The 23,916-nt window shown below is 42.3% G+C and overlaps 1 protein-coding gene across 1 annotated transcript in view; it reads left to right on the top strand.

Annotated features, from left to right (window-relative positions):
* The first annotated feature begins 265 nt into the window (after positions 1-265).
* lrrc4ba (leucine rich repeat containing 4Ba) overlaps positions 266-23,916 on the top strand; it is a 36,676-nt gene continuing 13,025 nt past the window's right edge. The window contains exon 1 of the mRNA XM_033645244.2: positions 266-446. The gene's annotated coding sequence lies outside the window, so the exon portion shown is untranslated. The remainder of the gene's footprint in view (positions 447-23,916) is intronic.

The raw sequence follows: 23,916 nt of genomic DNA, 5'->3' as shown, positions 1-23,916 counted from the left end.
CAGTGTCCCTACAGTAGCAGCAGCAGCAGCAGTGTAACGTCCCCTCACTGTCGGCCAGTGGTTCCATCCACCTGAAGATTTCTGAGACAATTCTCATTACCAGCGGTGGCAGCGCAGCACTTGGAAAGGGTGAATCAATCTGAGAGAGAGAAAGAGAGAGAGAGAGGGGAGAAACAGTGAGGGAGACAGAGGAGGGAGGGAGAGAGAGAGAGAGACAGAGAGAGAGAGAGAGAGAGAGAGAGAGAGAGAGAGAGAGAGAGAGAGAGAGAGGGGAGGGAGAGGAGAGGAGAGGAGAAGAAGACAGCGTCGGCGGCGGCTCTGCAGTGGAATACGCTGTTATTTGAGGGAAGGTGAGAGCTCTCGGAGTACCCGACCAGCGCGTGTTGAGCATGATGTGTTTCAGGACTTGATCGCAACATCCTTAAATAAAAACACACCCCATCAAGGTAAGTCTGTCATCACTGACTGTTTCTATCGATGACATCCTCTCAGATGCAGATTCACGAGCTCTGATTCTTGTTGTTTGTGTCTGGCGTGTGTGTGCGCGCGCGCGTCCGGACAGTTTTGTGCATTTGGCTCCACGCGCAACAAACTAGTAAAATGCGTTGGGATGGAAATCCGCATTCATTGACCTGATGTGATGTGTGAAGTGTCCTCGTGTGTGATCCGGTGCAGGGCCTCCTCACTGACTGCATGGCTGATATCCAGGAATTACATGTATGACGAGGCAGACGTGTGTGTGTGTGTGTGTGTGTGTGTGTGTGTGTGTGTGTGTGTGTGTGTGAGAGAGAGAGAGAGAGAGAGAGAGAAAGAGAGACAGAAAGAGAAAACTGGGGGAATGATTTCTGATGTATGCACAATTCAAACTTTTTTAACATTCCCATCTTTTGTTTAGCCTCTTTTTTTTATCTTTGTATGTCAATACAAGTTAATCTAACCTTGGCGATAAGAGGAGCATCCACCGGAGCACAAGCTGTTGACAGGGCTTACTATTTGATCCGGTTTAACAAGCGGCTTTCACTCAAATATACTCAATTAAAGCGCCCTAATCGGACCCGTTTGCGGTGTTAATTTGCGCGTTTGGGTTCATTTACCCTCGCTGGCCCCCGCTGATGACCCCAGATTCGGAGGAAAAAATGCGCAGGCACCTTGCGGCTTATGCGCGGTGGGTTAAGCTCTGAGTCAGAGCCTGGGGCCCCTCCGGCTGAGAACAAGGAGCAGATAGATTAGGACTGATGAATGAAGATCTACTGCCTCTATCTGCAACACAATGATACGGTTATGAGAGGATTTGAATGCTAATGTGCAGTGTTTCAGAGAAATCCGAACGGGCTGGGACTGGCGGGAGGAGATTGCTGGCAGTGTGTGTGCTGTGGACCAGCTGGATGATCTCCTGAGTTTTATGATAGAGAGAATAAGTTATTAATGGGGTGTTGGAAGGTGAAGTGGGGCACTGGGGCAGGATTAGACAAGAGAGGGGTGGGAGTGAGTGTTGCTCTGTGTTTGGGCCCTAACAAGGAGGGATGAGGGGGGTAATGCACTCAGAGACCCCTCCAACACTGAGAGCAGATTTGCATGTGAGGAAGGATGCTGTAAGCCATTTTTATTCGACACATCACTGTCACACCGCTGGTGTCATTTTCAATTCTTTGTTATCCCCCCAGGATGATTAATCACCACTGTTTTGCTGGTGCACTTTATGTCCTGTGATTTTTATTCATGCGCCGGTATTACATTTAATGCTTGTTACAGTACCTGTAAACCTCCACACCATCGTAAGCTCAACCGTCAATTGAATGACCATGACACATACCATTTATGGGCCCTCGCTTCACAGCATATTCTTTCCATTAGATCCAAAATAGGCCCACAGGAGTAAAACTTTAAGAGGATGGTAAGTTTTTATGCCGCTTGTATTTTATCCCGCTCCTATTGTGGGCTTTATGTTCAATAGCAAGGAAGTAAAGCTCTTCTCGCCAAGCTGATCATGGACTGTGTGCAACAGCACCAGTCACTGCAAGGCCCCGGCTTCACGAGAGGCTTGTCACATGACATCACATTTAAAGGCAAGGTCCTCCAGCTCAGGGCAGCGCTTCAAAATATCAAGACGTCTCACTGCTGCAAAAGCGAGGACGAAATGTCAGTGAAATTTGTTCGTCTTGAACTTTGTCGCTGCCCTCCTCCCACTCCCCCAACGGAAGCGTTACCTAAGCCGAAAACGAATTCAGAGTGGGCCAGGCTGTTAAAAGGCAGCCATTTATGAGAATGCAGCCACTCAAAGGAAAACAAGAAAATGGTCTATTCAGCTTTTGTGATGTTGTTTTAGGGACAGACGGATGTGAAGTCCTACAAGTCTTGTTCTTGGGAATTTGGTGGCAGAGAAATTCAGATGTACTGAATTTGTAAAGGCCTGCAAGTAGAGGGAAAGTATTGCACAACTTCTGTCATATTTCCTTTTAAGTCCTGAAGGATCAAGGTCATGACACCTCTTGACCTAATATGCATGTTATTAAAATTGAACAATGTCATGATTCACAAGGAAAGGTTAACAGAGATTAGTTAATGGGATGCTGGAGGAATGTTTTATTCAGTTTATTCCCCCTGTAAGGATTATGCACCTGTAACAGACTGTTCCACTGGTGGCTTCAAGCTCTTTGTTGTGGTCTGTAATTCTAATATGTCTGAATGTGAGAAAGCTGAAATCATCCAGCATCCTTTTAACAGTTACATATACAATATATCCACTTTTAATTCCTTAGCAGCTGAGCTACTGTGGAAGACACAAAGAATCCTGAACTTTTCCACCAATATAAACACTTCCAAAAACAGCAAAGAAAACATCCGGCCATCTTACTAATTTTAACTGTCAACCGTCAATTTGAACACATAAGTCACATGTGTCCCACAAAATCGAGTGCTGACTCCTTCCTGTGTTGCAAATTAAGCCCCGGCTGAGCGATTCCAGTCATTTGAGGAATCAGGCCAGGCTGCTCTTTAATTTCTGAGGCACACCACTTATGCATGGCCGATGAGCTTGATGAAAACAAGCAAGCAGGTTAACAGGGACATGGTAAATTACACCTGCACACCTGGCCTAGAGGGAAGGTGTGACTTTGAGATAATGCTCAGCCCCCCCACTGCTCCAGCGCTGTTGGAATTGTGGAGCCATTGCGGATTATTTCCAGAGGAGATGTGAAAAAGTCAAAGCAAATCCTCCCAAAAACAAACACATGAGGTGGGAAAGGGCACGAGCGGAGTCCAGCATATAAACGATTACCCCCTAAAATATTGCCCAATGTCAGTGATTTGTGCATCAAATGGAGCCAGGATGCTTTCAATCTGGTTAAAGTAGTTTGCCTTTCCTCGTCCCCTTACTGTACCTAAAAGGACAAAGGACTGCATTAATTCCGAGGGACGTCTCTGCTGCTACATTAGGATGCAAAGAGAGTAACTGTTGCCCTAAATTTGGTGTCTGTGTGAGCGTGCGTTTGTGCATGCTTATGTGTTTATGCACATACACGCATTTCTGTGTATGGCAGCACAAGAGAGAGAGAGAGATGGAGATTATAGATGACACTAAAACTGCTCTAATCAGGGCAAGCTGGTCGCTGATCTCTTCACAGGGCGAGGGTGCTGTTGATTGATGGCCGCACGACTTGCTGATGTACACAGGTTGAAGGGTGAAGGGAGAGTCGCTGATCAGCCATGAGAGGCTGAAAATTGTGGGAACAACCTCCGGCTGTCCCTTAATAATGCAGCACGATGACGAGCCCCCCCCCCATCTGAGACGCTGGGATCATATCACAAATGCCCCTGCCAGACCCCACGTGCTTGCGCCAGGCCTGAACCCCGGGACGGAGATCTGAGATTCTGTTTTTGCGCATGATATGGCACAATTTGAATCTCAGTAACCAGGGGGCTGAGAGTGCATGAGCACTGACCCATCCACAGCAGAAATGCTAAGCTGTCTATGATGGCAGGGTGGATATAATTAGCCATGATTGGTTTGATTGAGTCTCCCGTCCAGGCCTGGGTGTTGGCCCTTGGGGGATCATGATGACTGTCCGGGCATTAATTATTGAATAATAGTTGGAAGAAAGGCAATGGTTAATGACACAAAATGAATGCCATAATCCATTGAATTGACATAATTAGAAATGGTGAGATTTCCCCTGGGGAATATATTCTCATCATGACCTAAAGTGGAGAGGGATGCCTGAAAAATGGACTGAGGTGATCCCTTTCCCTACCCTCCTCATGAGTTTGTGATTGCGCTGTCCGGCGGTGCTCGACCAAATATCCGATCGTGTGTTTATGAAGATGGTTGAAAGTAACTCCTTGCTCACGAGGCATTGCTGAAACTGGAGAGACGGAAACAGTCAGGAGACTTTATGCTGTTTGAAATGAGCTGGCCAGAGAGAGCGGTCAGCCCTGCGTGTCTGATATTGAGTTTGGCAAAGAGAAGAGATATTATCGTCTCCTGGTTAGATTAAGTATTAGTAAATGTGATTGGGTAATGAAGGCGGTCAGGCCTCAGTGACCACCACCATGCTTTGCAGCCACTGCCGGCTTGGCTGCATCTAGGCACAGAGTCTTGAGGGAGTTTGTTTCGGGTCAGTGATGGCATAAGAGCTCAATACAGCATTGCAGAGTCAGGCTGGGGCCTTTCCTCTGTCTGCCTCACTGACTGGCTGCGCTGGCTGGAGGCTGTAGTGGCATACTGATGCTGATGATGATGACAGTATAAATATTGATGATGTAGATGGCAAGAAACAGATAGTGCATGAGAGCAGTAAACATGAAATTATAACCCTGATGACCAAAGTGTGATGCTTAACAGGTTTTTTTTTTTTTTTTTGCCTTCTTGTTGTTGTTTTTTTTTTCACTCCTTGTGATTCAAGCCTGACACAGACAGGTTTGGTTTCCACGGCGCTCTGAGAGATCACGATGAGACGCCTGGAGAGAAGCGTGGGCGCACTGTCGCACAAGATGACACATAATCAAACGTCCTTTTTGGATCTGGTTGGAGGTTGTCGTATTTTTAGGGGCAGCAGTGGAGGAGGGGGGTGAGGGGGTGCGGCGCTGATGTCACGGTGATATGGTGGCTCCAGAAGAGGGCGATGAGACATGCCAGCAGTCATCCCTGGAGGCCGCTAAGAGCCACAGAGGAGGTAGTTAGCGAAGCTACGCGCCATCGCTGTGATAAATCACAGATTCGGCCGCGTGGTTAGGACGATTACTCTCGGTGCCATCACGTGAACCCATACATGCTTTCACTGTTTGTTTTTCCATTCCCTGGACTCTCCGCGGTATATGTAGAATGTTGACTCAGTTGTACTAGTTTATTTATATATTTTGCCTCTCTTGCACTTTTCTCTTGTGGTAGCTTTGAGTTGGGAGGTGCAGCGGTGAGGCGTTCAGTCTCAGATTTCCCTGTGTGGACTATTGAAACAATGGCTGTTAATTGGTGTGGTATGCCACACCTGAAGTCAAAGTGAGTCCTAATTACATCCTTCTATTTAAATGGAGAGAGGCTTATTTGGAGCAATCAGAGCCAGTTTTCCTCTGTGCTGTGTGCCTGTGGTGACCTGCGTCTAATAATACATCAAACTGACCTGCAGGTAACGGTTGTTTTGTCAGTTATCAGTCACTGCGTCCCTCAGAAACGTTGTCATTTGGAAGTTTTGTGAGGCAAAAGCAGATTGGATGCAGGGACTTTTCCATCACACTGCAGGGTTTACTGAACTGACGCCCCGCTTTGGGAGCTGCAGAGCAGGGCCGCGGACGCCCCGAGCCCCCGCCGACGTGACGGAGACACGCAAGATGGTGAGTGGTTACTATGGCAGGTTACTATGGCAACCTCAGGTCTCTGTGAGAGCTTCCATTTCGCACAGCGTGGGAGAGAGGGAGAGAGAGAGAGAGGGGTGGAGAGAAGAACCCGCAGAGAGGAGAAGGGTGGAGAAATCAGCAGAGGAGGTGAGGTGTGGAAATAAACAAGCCTTAGGTGTAGGAAAGGAAAGGGGGAGGCGAAGAGAGGAGCAGACGAGGAGGAGAACGCGGGGATGAGGCGAAGGGGAGAGGAGTGAAAAGGAGGAAAAAGTGATGGAGAGGTGTGAGTGATGGGGTGAGACTGAGGTGTGAGAGGAGCAGATCGAAGGGCAGGGGCATCGATCACGTGGCCCGTTAGACCACATCTGCACTGCATCCACGCAGACGCTGGAATATTTCAGCGCTGCTTTGTGATCATTCTGGTGCTGCACAGTGCGTTTCCACTCTTTATCTCTTCCTTTTCTCTCCCTTTCTTTTTTGTTTCTCTCCCTCACCTCTCCGATTTAGCTGGCACGGCGCTCGGCTGCGAGAGACATTGTGTCAGTCTTGGTGACTGGTCTCCATGGAGACGTCCATCAGTCAGTCCGTGTCAGTGTTTCGTGGGCAAAGCCTTATCGTGTTTGTCAGTGTGAGTGTTTATCTGTCTGTGTATTAGTCAGTGTGTCACTCATAGAGAAGGCTGGGGCGAGGCCTGAATGGATGGGGGCCAAGAGAGTGTTGCTTATCACGCATGCATGCACACGCTTGTTTGTTTGTTTGTTTGTTTGTTTGTAAAAAGACAGCCATTTCTACATAAAACTGTAAGGTGCTGTGTACAGTCATGGAGCTGGAGATGCACAGACAGATGGACATTTAATTAAAGCATACATCCACCTCTGCTCCACATGTTGCACCACACTGTCTGAATGTTTATTCCCCCTTTTTTCACCTCTGAAGTCCTAATTAAACACAGAGCCCAGTTGCAGTGTAAGATCTGTTGCTGCAGAGCACTGCTGATGTTGCACAACTCTTTCTTCTTTTGCATATCTTTAATCTCATCCAATCAGTGCAGCATGCCACAATGTACAGCAACATGACAATACCATAAGACTTTCATGCCATATTTTTATTCTGTTCTCACACTGCCGTCTTTGCACTTCCCATGGGTGTAGTTTCAGTGTTGGGGAGACATATGAAACGGAAGGTTTGGGGTCTGCCAAACCTGCTAATTTAATGCATTTTGGTGAACTGTTCTGCACCGATATGTGCCTCTTTTGCATCAATGTGTGGTGTAAATGTCTTTAATTGGGTCAAAATAAAAATCCTCTGCTGCTCACATGTTTTTATCAGGGGAGACAAATGCTCATGTTCTAAATAATGAAGGGCATGTGTCCCCTGCGCCCCTCCCCCCTTGAAATATACAGCTATGGCACTTGCCATATTTGTATTCAGTATATAGTATAGTGTTCTCTAATACTTATTTTACAGAATGGCTTGCTTGTCCTTGAATTTTATAGTTTATGTTTTTTTTTCAAATATTTCTTATAGTTGCTGTATTCAACATTTCACCCCTTTGCTTTCATCTCTTTAACTTAAATGTGGAGCATGAGGCGAAGCCACAACTCAGTTCTATACTGATGACCTTGACCTTGACCTTGGGGAGTAAAGTAATACTTGTAATGATATCGTGATTACAAACAGGTGTGTTTGCACTGTTACGGTGTTTAGATGGAGCGGTTTGTTTGAGTGTGTGTTCGTGATGGAAGTGAGACTTTGTGTCAAACTTAAAAAAATGCACCTGTTAACTCAAAGTGTTGCTGTTGCACAGCGTTGTTGAAACTAAGCGAGTTCCCCGCTCCAATTAGAGAATCAGCGAGCTGTGTCCTGGTATGTGGATGTGCAGCACACCAGCCTCCAACTGTTAGATTTATACTTAATAATAAGAGTGCACACTCTGTTGCACTGCACCACCTAAACAGTGCAAACTATAAATCCCCCTCAGCAGTGCATTAAACACAAATAAATGAGCAAAAAGGCAGAATGTGACTCTTAAGGTTCAGAATCTTTAAATGCTCCTCTAGAGACACTCTCTGTCTAAAATGACGCTGAATATTAAATTCAGCACAGCACAAACAATGTGTTTTAGTCAAATATTTGTATTTTTCAATGTCTGTGTAGGAGTATTTGTAATTGCTGTAATTACCCAGCCCCATATTCTGTGTCTGTGGCTGCAAAACATTCTCTATGCATTAGTTTGATTTCAGTATGATGTAAAAAGATTTCCCTGTTGTACCAAAACTAATTCATCACAGCGAATATATCTTTTTTTTCATGTTTATGAATGCCACGTTATTGTTTTATGGCAATTCAGTTTTAAGTGCAAACTCCTTTGGAACACTTATCGTTGACTTGATGATGCTTTCACGTGCTAATGAGATGCTCCGAAATGTGAGATTCGATAGTTAGCTGCCAAACAGCACACAAGCAGCAGCAGTTTGTCAGAAAATCCAACCCAGGAGAAGCAAATATATACTTAGTTAAAAGTAGAATGTGAACGTGACAGCCAACTATTGTTATGCTGCTAATAAACTTCAGTATTATCATAAGTGATTGTAGAAAATCACTTCAAAGCATCAATAATCCAAGGAGTGTCAGTGAAAGAAAAACACCTATCTCCAGTTTTATCCAAAATAGTTTTCTGTCTCAACAAATGCATCCTGTTGTGTTAGCAGCAGAGCAAAGGGATACACGTGGAAAAATCAATGGATTACTTCAGAAAATTGCTCTTAAAATGAAGTGAGAATTTCACAAGATAATTCAAGATAACTGACGACAAATTTATGTTTGTAAGCAAATCTGATATAATTTTTTTCTTACCTTTATCTTTGAACCTGAATGTATTCTGGGAGGTGGAAGTTGTCATTCTCTTGGTTTGTGCTCCTGTTTGTAAAGAAGCACATTTTTAAAGCAACCCACCACTGCTCATAGACGTGGTACATGCACTTAAACACAGAACTCTGTAGCTTGTACTTTCACACATATAACTTTTTATCATGAGATACACACACTGAATGCAGCATAGGCTGACCCTATCACAAAAATGTCACCAAACACACACACAAACAATCACATGGAGCCAGAGATGACACGCCACAGTTTGACCTCCTGAAAGAAAGAACCCACACACACTCGTGCTTTCTCCTGAGCGGAAAAAAAAAGGAAAGCGCGGGCAGCATGAAACACAGAAATGCTGAACCAAGTCCTCCTCTCCAAAACAGCTGGGAGCAACAAACGCTCAGCTCAGAAACACTGGGAAAAGGTTTTAGAGCAACCCAAAAATTGTGCAGTTTACACTGCTCTGTAAATGGCTGAGAGACATTTTGATTAGCTACTGGCTTTGGCTTCCCCCTCAGCGCACAAGAATTGAGTGTATCAACACACTTAACAACCTTAAATACGGATTAATTGTTCACAAAATCGGCGTCCCGACCAGGCAGTGCCACAGAATGGACAGTAATAAGTGGATTTTATTTGAAGTTGAGAGCTGGTGTAGTGAATGTGAAGATGTTAACATTAAAAAGACTTTTATCCCAGCATGTAATGACAAGTGGTATGAAACCCCCAGTTAGGGATTTGAACATGTGGGGTAGGTAATGTAATGTCTGTTAATGGGAATGCTTTAGCAGGGTGATGAACACAGTGACTTTTAATCTGCAGCTCTTGGCCCCCTCTGAAGGGGAGGAGGTCCCCGCTCCTGTAGGAGCAATTCTGAATAGATCAGGGCTTCTCTCTGCATCCTGCATCCTAATGAGAGCAACGGCGCGTCTTTGGACATTTTGAGTGGGAGAACGAGGTAGGAGACAGATACAGTGCAGAGGGGGCTGCAGTATATCCTATTTGACAAGGATGAGTGGTGATTAAAATGTGGAACGCTGAACACTCCGGTTTAAGAAACCTCATCAGGCTGTTGTGCTGTTTTCTAAAAATAAGCATGTATTGTAATATTGCTCCAATAACCAAACTGAGCAGTTTGTTGTAGCACATAATAAAATGCGTGAGAGTGTTAACAGCATCCGAGGCTGGATGTCCTGTCATAAGATGACATTAAGAAGCTTAATAAGTAAACAGGGAGGAAATGAGGAGGAGTTTGTGTCTAATTAATAGTTTATCACACAATCATAAGCTCAATTGACCTTCTGTATATTTAGCTGAGGAGTACAAAATGACAGATTAGCTCAACTGGTAACAAGGCATTATAAGACATCAAAACTGCATTTACTACATTATGAATATGTTATATTTATGACAACAGGAACATGATATAATGAAACCAGGGAGAGGAAAAATAACTTGCTGTGCTCTACACTATGTGGCATTATGTGAGAAATCTAATGCAAGTTACTTCAAGTAAATGGGACTCTGAGAGCATCTTGTTTCCACAATTTGACACATTTCCATCTAAAACTGAATGTTAATAAATGTATGTGATTGAAAGTGAATGATAAAAAGCTATTAAATGTTTTTTAGCCCAAAAATTTTCAATCTGCTCTTTGATCTAGGTATGTAGCAAAATACACACAGTTGTGCAATATACTATATGTGATTTTTTCTTTGTTAAGATAAGTCGGTTTGTTCATAAGTAATTAACTTAAATGTTCAAAAATGTAAAAAAAATGCGGAAGAATTTCAGGATCTGCATCAAAACACAATCACTTCTTCCTTAGCATTTGCCAATTTGTATAGCTTTAAATTCATCCACATAACAAACAGACAAATATCCAGGTTCTGATTTAATTTATTGTTAACAATCAGACCCACATGTTCACACAGTTTTAAAAAAATTCTGTTGAAATTAAAACGCAAAAATACAACTGAAGTGCTGTTAAGTGCATGCCAAGCAGGGCAGCGATATAACTGACTGGTTCTCGTCCAGAGCCAGTGACGTTGGCGGGGAAGTCTGTGTCGTAGGAGAGCTGGATTATGGAGCAGGGACTTTTGTTGCACATTCTGACGCCTCATTTCGTGACGCCTCGCAAAGGAGATCATGGTGCACACACTGACCTCACAAGCTCAAAACTCAGTCTACACATCAATACTCAAAACAGAATGTCTGAAAATCTTCAACCTCAACGGAGTTTTGCAAAAGGCCGATTTTCAGTGACCCAATATATGGAAGGACAAAACACATAGTAAAAGCTATATTTAGTTGTAGACCATGTCTGGAATAAATGTCTTGGGACCATTTAGTAGTTAGAGTAGTTAGTTGTTAAGGTCACTGAATAGTCTTAGGTGTAAAGTAGGTTGCAAATATTATTGTATAATACATGTACTTTTTCATATCTAGACATGTTAGTGAACATATATTCTAAATACTCATGCTTAGTGTCTTGGCCCATATTCTCAAGCCTCAGATTGCTTATCAGGGTGTCTCATTCCACATATCTCCATTTTAAACTGAATAAACTGAAACTGAAATTATAGGATTATGTCAACAACAAAATAACCATTGGTAAATCAATTAGTCGGAATTAGTTAGAAAATAATGTTTTATTGATTGGTTGGGGACCATGTTTAACAGCAAAACTATATAAAAACAGCCATTTACAAACTCTGGCAGTGTAATACACATCACATTTATCCAGTCATATGCTCAGTTCATGTAGTTTCATTAAAAAAGAATCCCAGTGTTGGACTCCGGCTTTGAAGAAAGCATAAGTTTCACTTTCAGTTCAGTTTTGAATGTTATTGTTTTTTAGCAAAAATGCGTGTGTGTGTGAAGTACTGAGCATATGAGTGGATAAATGAGACTTGGATGTTACTGGACGAGTTGTGTGAGAGTTTGGATGGTTTGATATAGTTTTACCATCATTAAATGTGGTCCCCAATCAATGTTAACACAGCATGACAAATTGATGTACAAATGGTCATTTTGTGGGTGATGTATTCCTTTAACCAAATTTACATAGACTGCATCATAGTTAAACATGTATTTTTTTTCTCAACCTTTTGCATCTATCTTTATATTATTATTATTATTATTATTATTATTATTGTTGTTGTTGTTGTTATTTGTTTGCACTCCTGTTAGAAAATTAGTGATTGTGCTTTCAGAGCCTATATAAAGAAACAGGCTTGTATACTGCCAGCAGCCTGTTGAGTGGTTAAATTGAAATACAGCATTATTCTCCAGCAAGGTGAAAAATGATTTGATTGTGACTTTAAAGTGTTCCATACACTTTAGACGGATTCATAAGATTGCATATCTGTACACAGGACTCTGTGTCTTACAGTAAAACATATCTCAGGATGCAGATAAATGCGGTGCCATGTTTGTCAGTGTAACATTACATCCTCGCAGATACCTATCTTTCCTTCAGCACGCTTCAGGTCTTTGTACTGTAGGCTTGTTTCATCAGTAATAATAAGAAACCACACTTCAAACCAAATCCCCCACTGCCATTCCCCAGTTTGTCCTGTGACAACGTACAAGCCACTTAATGATATCAGCTATCAAACACAGATGGAGTCAATGGGTAGGCAGACTCAGATATGTTTCTACATAAAGCTGTGCTTGTGGGGAAATCACTGTGTGCAATAGGAAAAAAATCAATATCAAGTACAATAGTTGTGTTTTCACCTGAATCTGGTAGCACGCTGGCATCGCATACCCCTGTCCTTAAATCCCTGTTGAGGGGGGGGAGTTATCGACTGGCATCATTGATTCACCTGTACTAACATCTAATGTCTGAATATTTCAATAACCTGGGGGGCTCCTTCCCCTGAGAGCCAGACATGAATCAGGTATAACTGATGCAACACAAAGAACGTTAGTACGCTATTAGTCACACTGCTTACAGTGTGTGTGTGTGTGTGTGTGTGTGTGTGTGTGTGTGTGTTTGCGTGGGTAAGTGACGTCAGGGCTTCATTCACCAGCAAGGCCAGTGCTCGTCCAGCTTTCTTTCAGTGCCATGGGGTGGGAGGGTAAACACAGCGGAGGAGGCCGGCAGAGGAGACAGACGGAAGGAAGTGGGGGAGTGCGGGGTTTCTTCTCTCCCATCCAGCACAATACCACCCAGCGGCGTATCCCTGCACCACTACCGCCACCACCAACGCCTCCCCATTTAAAAAGTATTCACAAGCACCTTCTGTCATAGCCCCGTATTCCCACCCCATCCCCCTCTGTGATCATTAAAAAGAGAAAACCCTCTGCGTGACTCGGCTACTTCTGCAGAATAAAACTGCTTCTTTTTTTTTCTGTTGTTTGTTTTCCATTAAATCAGGGCTTCTGTGTCCTGATGCAGAATTTCCCTTTTCATTTTTTAAAAGCCCCCTGGTCTTTCATCCCAAAGTCAATTTTGCCTGGCGGTTAGTCAAATGCTTTAAATGTTTATAAGTGCCTGTGAAGAGTGTAAGCTTAAAGTGTGATAGACTACCCTGGGACCAGGACGGGGCTGAGTGTGAAGGAAAAATGAGGCTAGATGAGCAGACTGGGCTAAAAATTAATGCTGGTTGGTGGCAGACTGTGGAAGGTCTGGATGGGATTATAATGGGCTGATTATGGTGAAACTGTCTCATATGGCAGGATTACTATCTGACATGACTATAGAAGGATGCTGAAACAAATGGAATATGTTTCATTATATTATTTAAATTATTAAATATTTTTTAGCTTAGGTGGCAGAGTTTATATTTAGTTTGGCTGCTGCGTACTGTATGTTATTCTGCCTGGGCTGCTTTTTTTCCCCTGGTTGGGACAAACCAGATACTGCAGGCTGAGCTAGGAGCGCCTGCCAAATGAAAATTTAGTGGTTGTTTTATGTTAACTAGCAGACACTGAGGGTATCATATTAGCGATGATTTATCATATCCTAAATTTGTCTGCTTCTTATGAGCTGTGCAGCATGGAGATCACACTTGTGATAGAGCGGCTCTGCCTCGGCCCGGGAAGGCCTGGAGAAATTAACGTCTGGGAAAGTGAAAGACCTCACTCTTACTTGATTGTATTGTGGTCCATCATATTCCCTTCTAATAAGAAGCAGTGAGATGAGACTGATTTGGTTTGGCGCTTTGTGTTCAAATGCAGTTCACTGGAGGGGCCAGCCTCTTTGGAAATCTGAATCACTTTAAGAAATTATGATTGAGCTGATGTGGTATTTAGAGGACATTTGTCTGCTGGTCAAATGACTTTTAAATGATGAAAAATCTGAAAATGTCCATGTCTCCCTGGAAGACTGTTTGATGTTGCATGCTAACACTTCAGCATTTACTACTGTATTTTGACAGAAAGTATGCTTTTAGCATCAATTTACAAATTAAAAATGTAACTTATATGGAATAAAACACTCCACTGATCAATTCAAAACACTCACTCCAATTCAATACACTTGCTTTGGTATGACCAGTAGTTAAAGGTTGCTAATGTTAGCTAACTCCAGGTAAATATTACTGTAATGCTCTTCAGTTTGCTAACTTTAAACTACAGTTAAATTCACTAAGCATTTCAGTTCAGCAAAAGCTACATGTCTCGCTTTAAGACACACTACGTGACTAGCTGATGAACATAGTGGAGCCTTTTTCAGCTAAAGAGCCAGCTATTTTTTTCCCCTCAGGAGTTGGTGGAGACCAAAAATAGAGCTACAAGTAGAGTAAATCTTGGACTTTTGTCAGGTGGCCACAAACATGACTCCAAATGAATGAAAATGTCCCTCCGTATCTACTGTATAAAAAGCATCTGTTGCCAACAAGTTACTAAAGCAAAAAGCCGCAGGAAGCCATGGTTTACAGATGTGGTTTATGTTCTTTATGTGGTCTACAGCTACCGTAGGGGTTGTTGTTAGGCATGACACATAAAAGAGTTCCTAAAATCCCTTAGCTGTTCAAAAATCACAGTAAACGGCAGCTTCAAGTGGCCAGTGGCAGCTGCTCACTTTAAGTTTACATCATAAAAGTTGTCATATTGTAGCGAGGCAGTAACTTATAAAAGGAGCATTTAATTGAAGCTGTTTTTCAACCACACTCATGCCATAGAACCACAGCAAAACACACCTCAAAGATTTTCAGATGGGTGAAAAGACCTGTTACTTTTCCCCACCCTTTGCACCAAATCAATCTGAGGTGTTGATCTGCCCTGCTGTTTATCTCTACGTTTCTCCTCGTAAGGAAGACTATCAAATGGCTCCGCCAAAATATCGACAATATTCAAATTGTCTGCCATTATGTGCAGCTTGCTAGCTCGCTCGCTAGCTGGGGCTACTGCGCGAGGCTAGTGTGACCGCCTGTGAGTGCTTTGGGACGGTTGAGGGGCTCACAGCATCACGCTGCTCGTTGGGGACAGTAACTGCAGAGCAACAGAAGTCAGAGTCTCCAAACATGAGTACAGTCTCCAATAACACCAGAAAAAGATGCTAGATTTGTCGCTAGTTGTTTTTAACAAAGAAAAAGTCACTAAGAGGATTGGAAAAGTCTCCAGATCAACTCGGAACAACGGAATGAAACTTGAAAAATGCTCCGGCTGTGGTTTATATTTCATGATCGCTGATTCGCTCATTTCGCTGTCAATCAAAAAGGGATTTAGCCTCAGACAGATCATCCAATCATCATGCAGAAGCCCAGCATCCAGGCCAGCCGAGGCCAGCCCACTGCCCCATAGACCCCCAGAGACACTGAGCATCCGATGGGCGGGACAAAACCGAGCATTTATCCAATGACTGTCTAGTTTCACTGCAGTGGAACAACCCACTCTATGCCTCCCTGTTGAAATCTTTGGAAGCTCAGCTTCCACTGTTTAATGCACTGTGACGCTACGGGAATGAATGAGAAGAAAGTCGCGTCAGTGACCTGTGATAAGTAGCTGATTCTGAACAAAAGTTGAACGCGTTCTAGCGCATATTTAGTCAATGAAATGTAAACACAACAGTACATATCTGACCACTTATTTTTTGACATTTTAGGGGAAGCTGAGCTTCCCTTGCAGTCTTAGAGCAATTGCCACTGCAAGTGGCTTATTGCTTTCAAAAAATAGTTACTACATAATCCTGGCAGTGCTTCATAAAATAAATACACAACTACAAAAAATGTATTGATAACAAATCATCAGTCTTACTTCAAGCAGTGTACAGGGTTGCCATACATTTTACCAATGAATTTTCAAAATGTTTCTGTAATTCTTAACCTGATTTCTATTACTTTATTTAACTAGTTTAAAATAGGTAGAGAGATAGCTGGATGTGTTAATGGATTGGTTGAGCCTCGGACAAGGTTGTCTCACAGCTATATCGATGGTATGCTGGTAATGTTATCTGGCCTGGTTACGGATTTGCGGATAAGCAAACTGCTAGCGCTTGCTACCTTTACTTGCTCCTTAGAAATTCCCACCACTAACTAGCTGCATACGGCAAAGTGTAGCCTATCATGTGATACTAGTGACATCTCAACATTCAGATTAGTAATTCAGGGAACACATTTTGCATGATTTCTAGATTTGCTTTGGGATATTTATGACCATATACTACTACTACTACTAATACAAAGCAAACACTGATAAAAGCACAATGATCACCAGCAACATTGAGTGTCTGCCCACTGTTCTGTTCCCAAAGAATACGCTTTTCTGCTTCTGTTGTGACAGTAGTCAGAAGCCTAGCTAAAGAAGCCGCAGCAACGTCACTGGTGCCTTCCTGAAAACGGAGCAGCTGAACAAAAAAAGGCGGAGCGCTTGGAAAAGACTTTGGGTGCTTTCTCTCCAGGCGGTCATATACGCTTGCTCCTCATTGAGAACAATTGTAAAAAGACGCTGGTGGTGAGAAAAAAACACTATGTGGACACAGGCCCGGATAGGCTACAAATAGTAGTGGCTCTTTCTCTTTTCTTTTCTTTTTTTTATTTGTGCATTCATTGAATGACAGGGTTGCAAACGCTGACTGTTCTTGTCCTGGCCGATGATAAATGATTGGGGCTTCAGTTGGCAGTTGTCCTCTTTAGCTCTGCGTCCCATTTAACAACTAGGTGACTAATTGGCGCAGTTATACTGATATTGTAATGCGGTCACAGCTGTGTGTTTATAGAGTATTTTACAGTGGCTTTGAACGCGGCACAGCCAATCGTAATCAAGGACTGATTCATTTTATAAATCAACTAAAATGGTGATAAGTCTATGTTGTGTTTACAGCTTGTTTCCACTGCTCCCAAATAATGAAAAAGTCAGTTTGTTGCAAGTTTACTGGGCCACTGTATGTTGAGGGAAAGTAAGCTTTTGAGGTTATACAAAGTGAGAAGACAATCCTCCATTCCTGTTGGTGCAGATTCACACTGAAAATATGTATATTTTTTTAATCACATTTGATAAATTGCTTGATTTGTTTAAAATCAATACAGATTTTACTCACTTACTGTCACTCACATAGTGCATAAAACTGGACTGGCCAGGGGTGCAGTGAATTGACCATTTGGATAAGCTCCAAAAAATGTGTTGTAGTCCTAAAAATGGAGTTCAAAAGAATCTCCACAAAGATAGGAGAGAGGGGATGATCCTCTGTTCGACACAAGGAATACACTTTTCCCCTGAGACTTCGCCCCCTAGCGATGCCTCAAGGTGCCAAGACTGTGTCAGTTTGTGAGGAGACATCCACTCGTCGCTGTTGGCATTCATACTGAAGAGGGAAACAGAAGGGTTGGAGGGAACAAGGCAGGAGGTGGATCTGGGTTCTTACTCTTGCCCTCTTCATCACCCCCACTACACTAGCTCACTGCCAGTCTTAACCAATTAGACCACAAGCATTGTTCCTATTTACAGATGTCTTGTGTGCTGCAAATTCTGCAAGATTGTTTCTGAATCGTTTTTTATTGGTATCTGTTATGTGGGCTGTTAAGGCCGATATTGATGCTGTTTAGATCGAAGGAGCCAATTTCCCTTGGAATTTTATTTTTCTCGGAGTGTTAAAGTCTCTGAAACCGCAGTTACAGGAGAACATGGGGCACTAAAAGTCTGCGCCGAAACACAAGATAATAACAAAAGTCTAACCGCTTTCTGTGGAATCTGATCATTAAATTGAGCCCAGCTTAAGTGACTCAGATGGTGTTGCTGATCAATATTGATATTGTCCATCCTATCAGACATGGATCACCGCTAGCTGAATTTTAATAAAAAGTAAATTGATTTAATTGATCTGATAAATTGACTAAACCAGCAGCTGCCACGAAACATACCATCCCTGACATGACAGAAGTATCAGCAGCTGTGCTACAGTAGGTATATTTGCTATCTGCTGTTTGGGAGAAAATCTGTCCTTGGTTATTATTTTAAATTACTTCCTTGTCTCAGAAATTGGGGTGTGTGAGAGCAGATTTTCCACTGTCTTAAAGCCTCACAGGCACAACCCTGATTGCCGAGATGTCACCGTGATCAGGAAAGGTCATGGCTCTATTCCCACCGCACACAACCGACATGATGAGCTTTTCTCCTCTTCTGTTTTTTTTTTCGCATTGGCTGCATGAGCTGCCATCTTGGTGTGTGTCGAGTCATTATTGATATGCCTCCACGCTGACGTGCAGACAGGACACTGGAGAGAAGGACCGTACTCCTGTCTGTTCGACTCGCCGCTTGTTCGACAGTCAGCACATCTCTCTGGTTATCTCTGTGACCGTCTCTTACTCTTTGTATCTGTTGGAGAAGTTTCCATCGAACCATCTGCTGCACAGTTCATTCATGGTCAGAATGGTGGAAAAAAAGAAGCAAACCCTGCGCTGCTTATTCTGCTTCTTTTTTCCAACCCTCCACTCTTTCTATTATGGTTCTGTGATCACAGGTAGAGACGTACTGGAGGGTAAAATTATCCAAACTCATATACCCAACCTTTAGAGGCTGACATAAAACTTTATGAAATAAATTTAACAGGATATATCATCCCATCTAGGATCAAAAACATGAAGATAGGGGTCTTTTAACCTCTTCAACCCTACGGAGCCTTTGGCAAGTCAAGCATACCGGGCAACCAAGCACAGACGTACAAAACTTGATTTTAAATTCCTGTCAAGATCCCAGAGATATCAAATATGTCAGACTGAATTACACTGAAATCCCGTATGTGTAAAGTGATGCATGGGGCATCTAGAATTTTTCATTTGATGGAGTCATACAGTTTTAAAAACGGTCTTGAATTTTAATATTTTAAAGAACAGAGAATATACTGTATATGTAATGCTGTCCAACAGTGTGGGAAAAAAATGTTTTATTCAACTTTGAAGCTGCTCTTTGAAGCTCAAGGGAAAATTTAAGAGGAATACTAGGAACATTCTGGTTCGACGATTAAAGGGGGAAAATGCAAGAATTAATTCTTCCTCTGTCATTACATTTAAAGGACTTTAAGAGTCCCTTTGTATGTTTTTTCCCATCTATCAAGGGTGGTACCAGATGTTGTAAACATTTGGGGCTCAGCCCAAACCTAGGGGGTTCTGTATTCATGCCCCCCTTGGGAGATGTTTTCCCATTTACGGCAGCTATACGCACTATTTTTCAAGCCAGTTGAGATAATGGAATGCCTAAATATCTGTACATCATCTGGAAAAAAACATGATAGTTGCCAAGGAGTGAAAAATCATCCTGTAAAGCCTACATCCTGTTTTGTATGTAATTTTTCTCCAACTGTCTTCATCACTCTGAAACCATAACAAATGTTAAGGATGACTAATTTTCACACCTGCCACCTAAAATGAGGCAAAATTGTCTGATGTTGCTAATTTTAAGTTACATAACATAGATAGGGTAGGAATGTGGTGTAAACAGCATTAGTAATCTGAAAACCTATTTTTGTTACACTATGCTGGAGTAGAGGGTACAGAATTAATGTTTAATTGACAAATCTGCTGCGTTTAAACACATGCCACAATAAGCTGGGCTGCTCTAATTGCACAACAAGCATTGCCATTTAGGCTGGACAATATGAGGAAGTTTAAGTATGACTATGAATATTTTTGACCAAATACCTTGATGTCAATATTGCGATGATATTGCAGGGTTGCCTATTGGTGCTTTTACAAAATATTTACACAATGAGATTTTTGATAAATAATCCTCAGTGATGTGGATATAATGATATAATAAAGACAAATAAGACAACATCAAGTCTCATATCACAATATCAATATAATATTGATAAATTACCTAGCCCTACTCTAAATGGAATATTTGGTTGACGACATTTACTCCATTACGTTAACAAGTGAGCTAACTGCAGCTAGTGTTTGCGAGCTAGCCAGCAATCCATATTAGGCCAGTCACAAAACACACACAAAATTGTACACAAAGTGTTTATTTGAACCAGTATGAATATTGCTTGTATAAAAATTAAGGCTCGAATAACATATCAATTGTGTCATGTAATGACACTTGTTTCACGGCACCGGAGGATAAAGGAACCCAGTGTACTAACACAACAGCACTTTAACCTGTTAAAACAACCTTCATAATTTGGATTAATTTTTTAGAAAAACTCTTTTGATTCATTTGATTGGTGGACCCTTATGGATCAAAGGAACATAATAACTTACAGAGTAATCGAGGAATGGACACATATTCTGATTTTATGACAGCTTCAAAGAAAGGGAGTCACCACTTGTTTTTTCGTCATGCTGGTAAATGTGAATGACTTACTGTCTTCTCTGGTGCTCATGGTTTCAGTAAAATGAAATGAACTGAGCTAACAATGTGCATTCTCCATATGGACAAAAGTTTAAACTTTTATATTTATATGCGTGATCTAAATTGGGAAATAATGTTAGCTCAAGTGGGTAGTCAACAGTCCGGTTTTATACATCCAAAACTTCTATTAAAATGAACTGCTTGGCAACCAGAGCAGGCGTCTAATTGAGACAGGCCTTTATTGGCCAAAATGTGTAGCTACACCAGGCTAATAAAAGAGACTGGGTGTTTGATTGGGCTTTTGATTGAAGTTTTATGGTAGTTAGCTAGCTAACAGCTAAAAACACTCACAAACAGCCCTTCATGACAATGTTAAAGTGGACCTATAGATGGTAATATTTTCCCAGTGATAGAACTTTAACTCCATTGATTTGCCAGTCCAGTCAGAGAGACTGGTGGAAAATGAAACAAAGGTAGAGATATTTGAAAAACTTAAAAGATTTGAGGCATTTGAGAAAACATTCAAGGCTGGAGCCCCAAAAGCACCTCTGCCATCTATACCAGTCTTTCATAGCAGACTTCACATCCTATCTAATCAGTCTGCAAGCCATGTTGCTGTTTTGGGGTTTGAATAATTCAAGAATCCAGTGGCTTCCATTTATTTCCATAGGAAAATATTAACTTGCATTGTATGTTGTCCATCACACCGAACATCAGTTTCACATGAATGTTGTGAGGAAATGTGCTGCAGGCATTTGAAACAATCTGAGCCTGAATTACATTACATACCACTGATAATGTAACTGTAGTACACATATTAAGTTGTCTTGCAATGCTTGATTTTCAACATGAATAGAAATTAATGAAAATTAATGGCTTCCTGGAGCTGTGGGGGAAAAAGTCATCTGAAATTTTGAACTTCATGATGTTCATTGGAAAATGGTTTGCAAAAATGTGAAGTGCATTTTTTAGCCTAGTTAAAGCCCGTTAACACGCCCGTTTTTAATCAAAGACCCAATCAGACATGCACGACATACATTATAAAAATACTCTGCTTAGAATAAAACTCTTGGTGATGTCTTTTCCACAAAAAAATCAGTTACTTTGTTACTTAAATTATACATCTACACAATTCAACTTCCTCATTGACAAAGTCTAGACTCTATGAATAAGCAAATATATTTACCTTTAAAAGATTAACTCCTGCTGGACAGAAGTTGCCTCCTTCACTGAAAAGTAACTTAGTGTTACACCAGAATTTCCACATCAGTGGGTTACATATCAATGTGGAAAATATTGGACCACAATTGGCTTTCAAACTAGTTGTTTGTATGCATATTTCTTAAACTACGATTAAAGGTGGGCCAAAAAAAATCCTTTTATTTCAGCAAATACATGTTAAAGCAGGTTTCTTCTGTCAAACCCTATCCGTAAATTATTCTGCACAGTGAGGCCAAAACATCCATCCATTTTCGTGACCACTTATCCTCTTGAGGGTTGCGGGGGGGCTGGAGCCTATCCCAGCTGACATTGGGCGAGAGGCGGGGTACACCCTGGACAGGTCACCAGACTATCACAGGGCTGACACAAAGAGACAGACAACTACTCACACTCACATTCACACCTACGGGCAATTTAGAGTCACCAGTTAACCTGCATGTCTTTGGACTGTAGGAGGAAGCCGGAGTACCTGGAGAAAACCCACGCTGACATGGGGAGAACATGCAAACTCCGCACAGAGATTAAACCAGGAACCCTCTTGCTGTGAGGCGACAGTGCTAACCTCTACACCACCGTGCCGCCCTGAAGCTAAAACATCCAAGTATTAAATGAACTTGTCATTTTACTTGAACCATGATGTTTCCTTAAACGTACCACATTATTTATTTTAACCCAAACCAGGATCATTCTCTAAACCTAACCAAGTGGTTTTGTGCTGCCACCTAACATAACCTTGAAGGGGCTGTATACGGGTTTCAGAACATACCTATAATTCAGAGATTAAGGCAGGATTGTCTGCACATGGCTCTCAACATGGAGGTGACTGAGCCGGGTTGCTGGCAGCTAACAGTGCAACCAATGCAATGGTGCAAACAGTGCTAGCAACTGCAACAGTGCTGACAGACCTAATGGTGTTAACCTGGGGGGGCCTGGAGGGTGGTTGTTATGTTTCCGTACTACCAACGGTAGCCATATGAGCGCAATGCAGTGCAGTTGGCCAGTGGGTGCACAGACACAGGGACTCACATGTACTAACATGGACATGCAGCTGGACTGTTTACCACAACAAAGAACAGAGAAGCTGGTATTTCAACACACAGAGGGGTAGAATGACTTCATTCGCTGCTCAGGACGCCATTATACCACTGTATCATTACATAGCAAATGCTTGTCTGCTGCTATATTAATGCTCTGCCTGTCTTATTCAGCGCCTTTAACCCTTAACTTTGTCACATCAAACAACTAACCTATTTATCAACAGTGACTTGTTACAGTTTTGGATGGCACAGACAGATGATCTTGTCCTGCCTATAGGAGCAGAAAATGCTTCTATGTGTTGCTGTAGGGGACATGGGCAAACAGTGAATTTTGTTGTTTCATTTTAAGGACTTGTAAAAAGCTGACCGTGAAAATAGCTTGTCAGGGCCGTAAACACACTGGTATAGTCCTTTAATCTATAAAAAACATATTAATTTCCATACTACAATGTCAGTTTGCTTACCTTTTATCTCGCCACTGGATCATCACTCACTGGAGAGATGACCCTGAACTTTGCACTGGTGATTTGTGGTTGCTTGTCATTTTGTGGCGACACACAGGACAAAATAAAGTGTATTCACCTTCACTGTAAATCACAGTATAATCACTGTCAGAGCTAAAAACAGTAATGCGGCCTGCTGTAATGCAGCCTCATGGTTTTTTGGAGTGTTGATGTCATACGCACTCATGTTTGGTTCGTGCCGTTTGTATATGAGCGTGTATAGGGTGCTAATGAGGGAGGAGGCGGCGGAGGAGAGGGGTGGATGTGGAATTGGTGGGATACAGCTGGACGGAGTGGGAGACTGTGGTGAATAGGTAACCATGGTAACTCTGTTGGCTAAGATTTGAATGCAGAGAGAGAGAGCAAAAGGGGGAAAGGAAGCTGCAGTGTGTTTGTGTGCGGTGGAAGGAGAATGGGGGGGGGTTAAGGGTTAATATGCATCATTGTAGCAGGTTAATCTTTCATCAAACTGAGAGGTCAATGCAGCATTTACCCCCATCACTGGACACTACAGTGCGCCGCACAAGGGGGGGAATGGAGGTCCAGGAAATAAGTAGTAGTAGGGAGGAAGGAGGTGTAAGGCAGCTGGGAGGGGAGGAGGGGGAGGAGCGGGGGGCTGAATGAGTTTGCAGAAGACTTCGTCGAGAGAGGAAGAGATTGTTCCTACTTTTATAGAAGGAGATGGGAGATAGGGGAGAAGATATCAAGGGAG

The sequence above is a fragment of the Epinephelus lanceolatus genome, chromosome 18, assembly GCF_041903045.1.
Source record: "Epinephelus lanceolatus isolate andai-2023 chromosome 18, ASM4190304v1, whole genome shotgun sequence".
NCBI lineage: Eukaryota > Metazoa > Chordata > Actinopteri > Perciformes > Serranidae > Epinephelus > Epinephelus lanceolatus.
The sequence above is the reverse complement of the archived record's forward strand: the minus strand, read 5'-3'. Positions and strand labels throughout refer to the sequence as shown.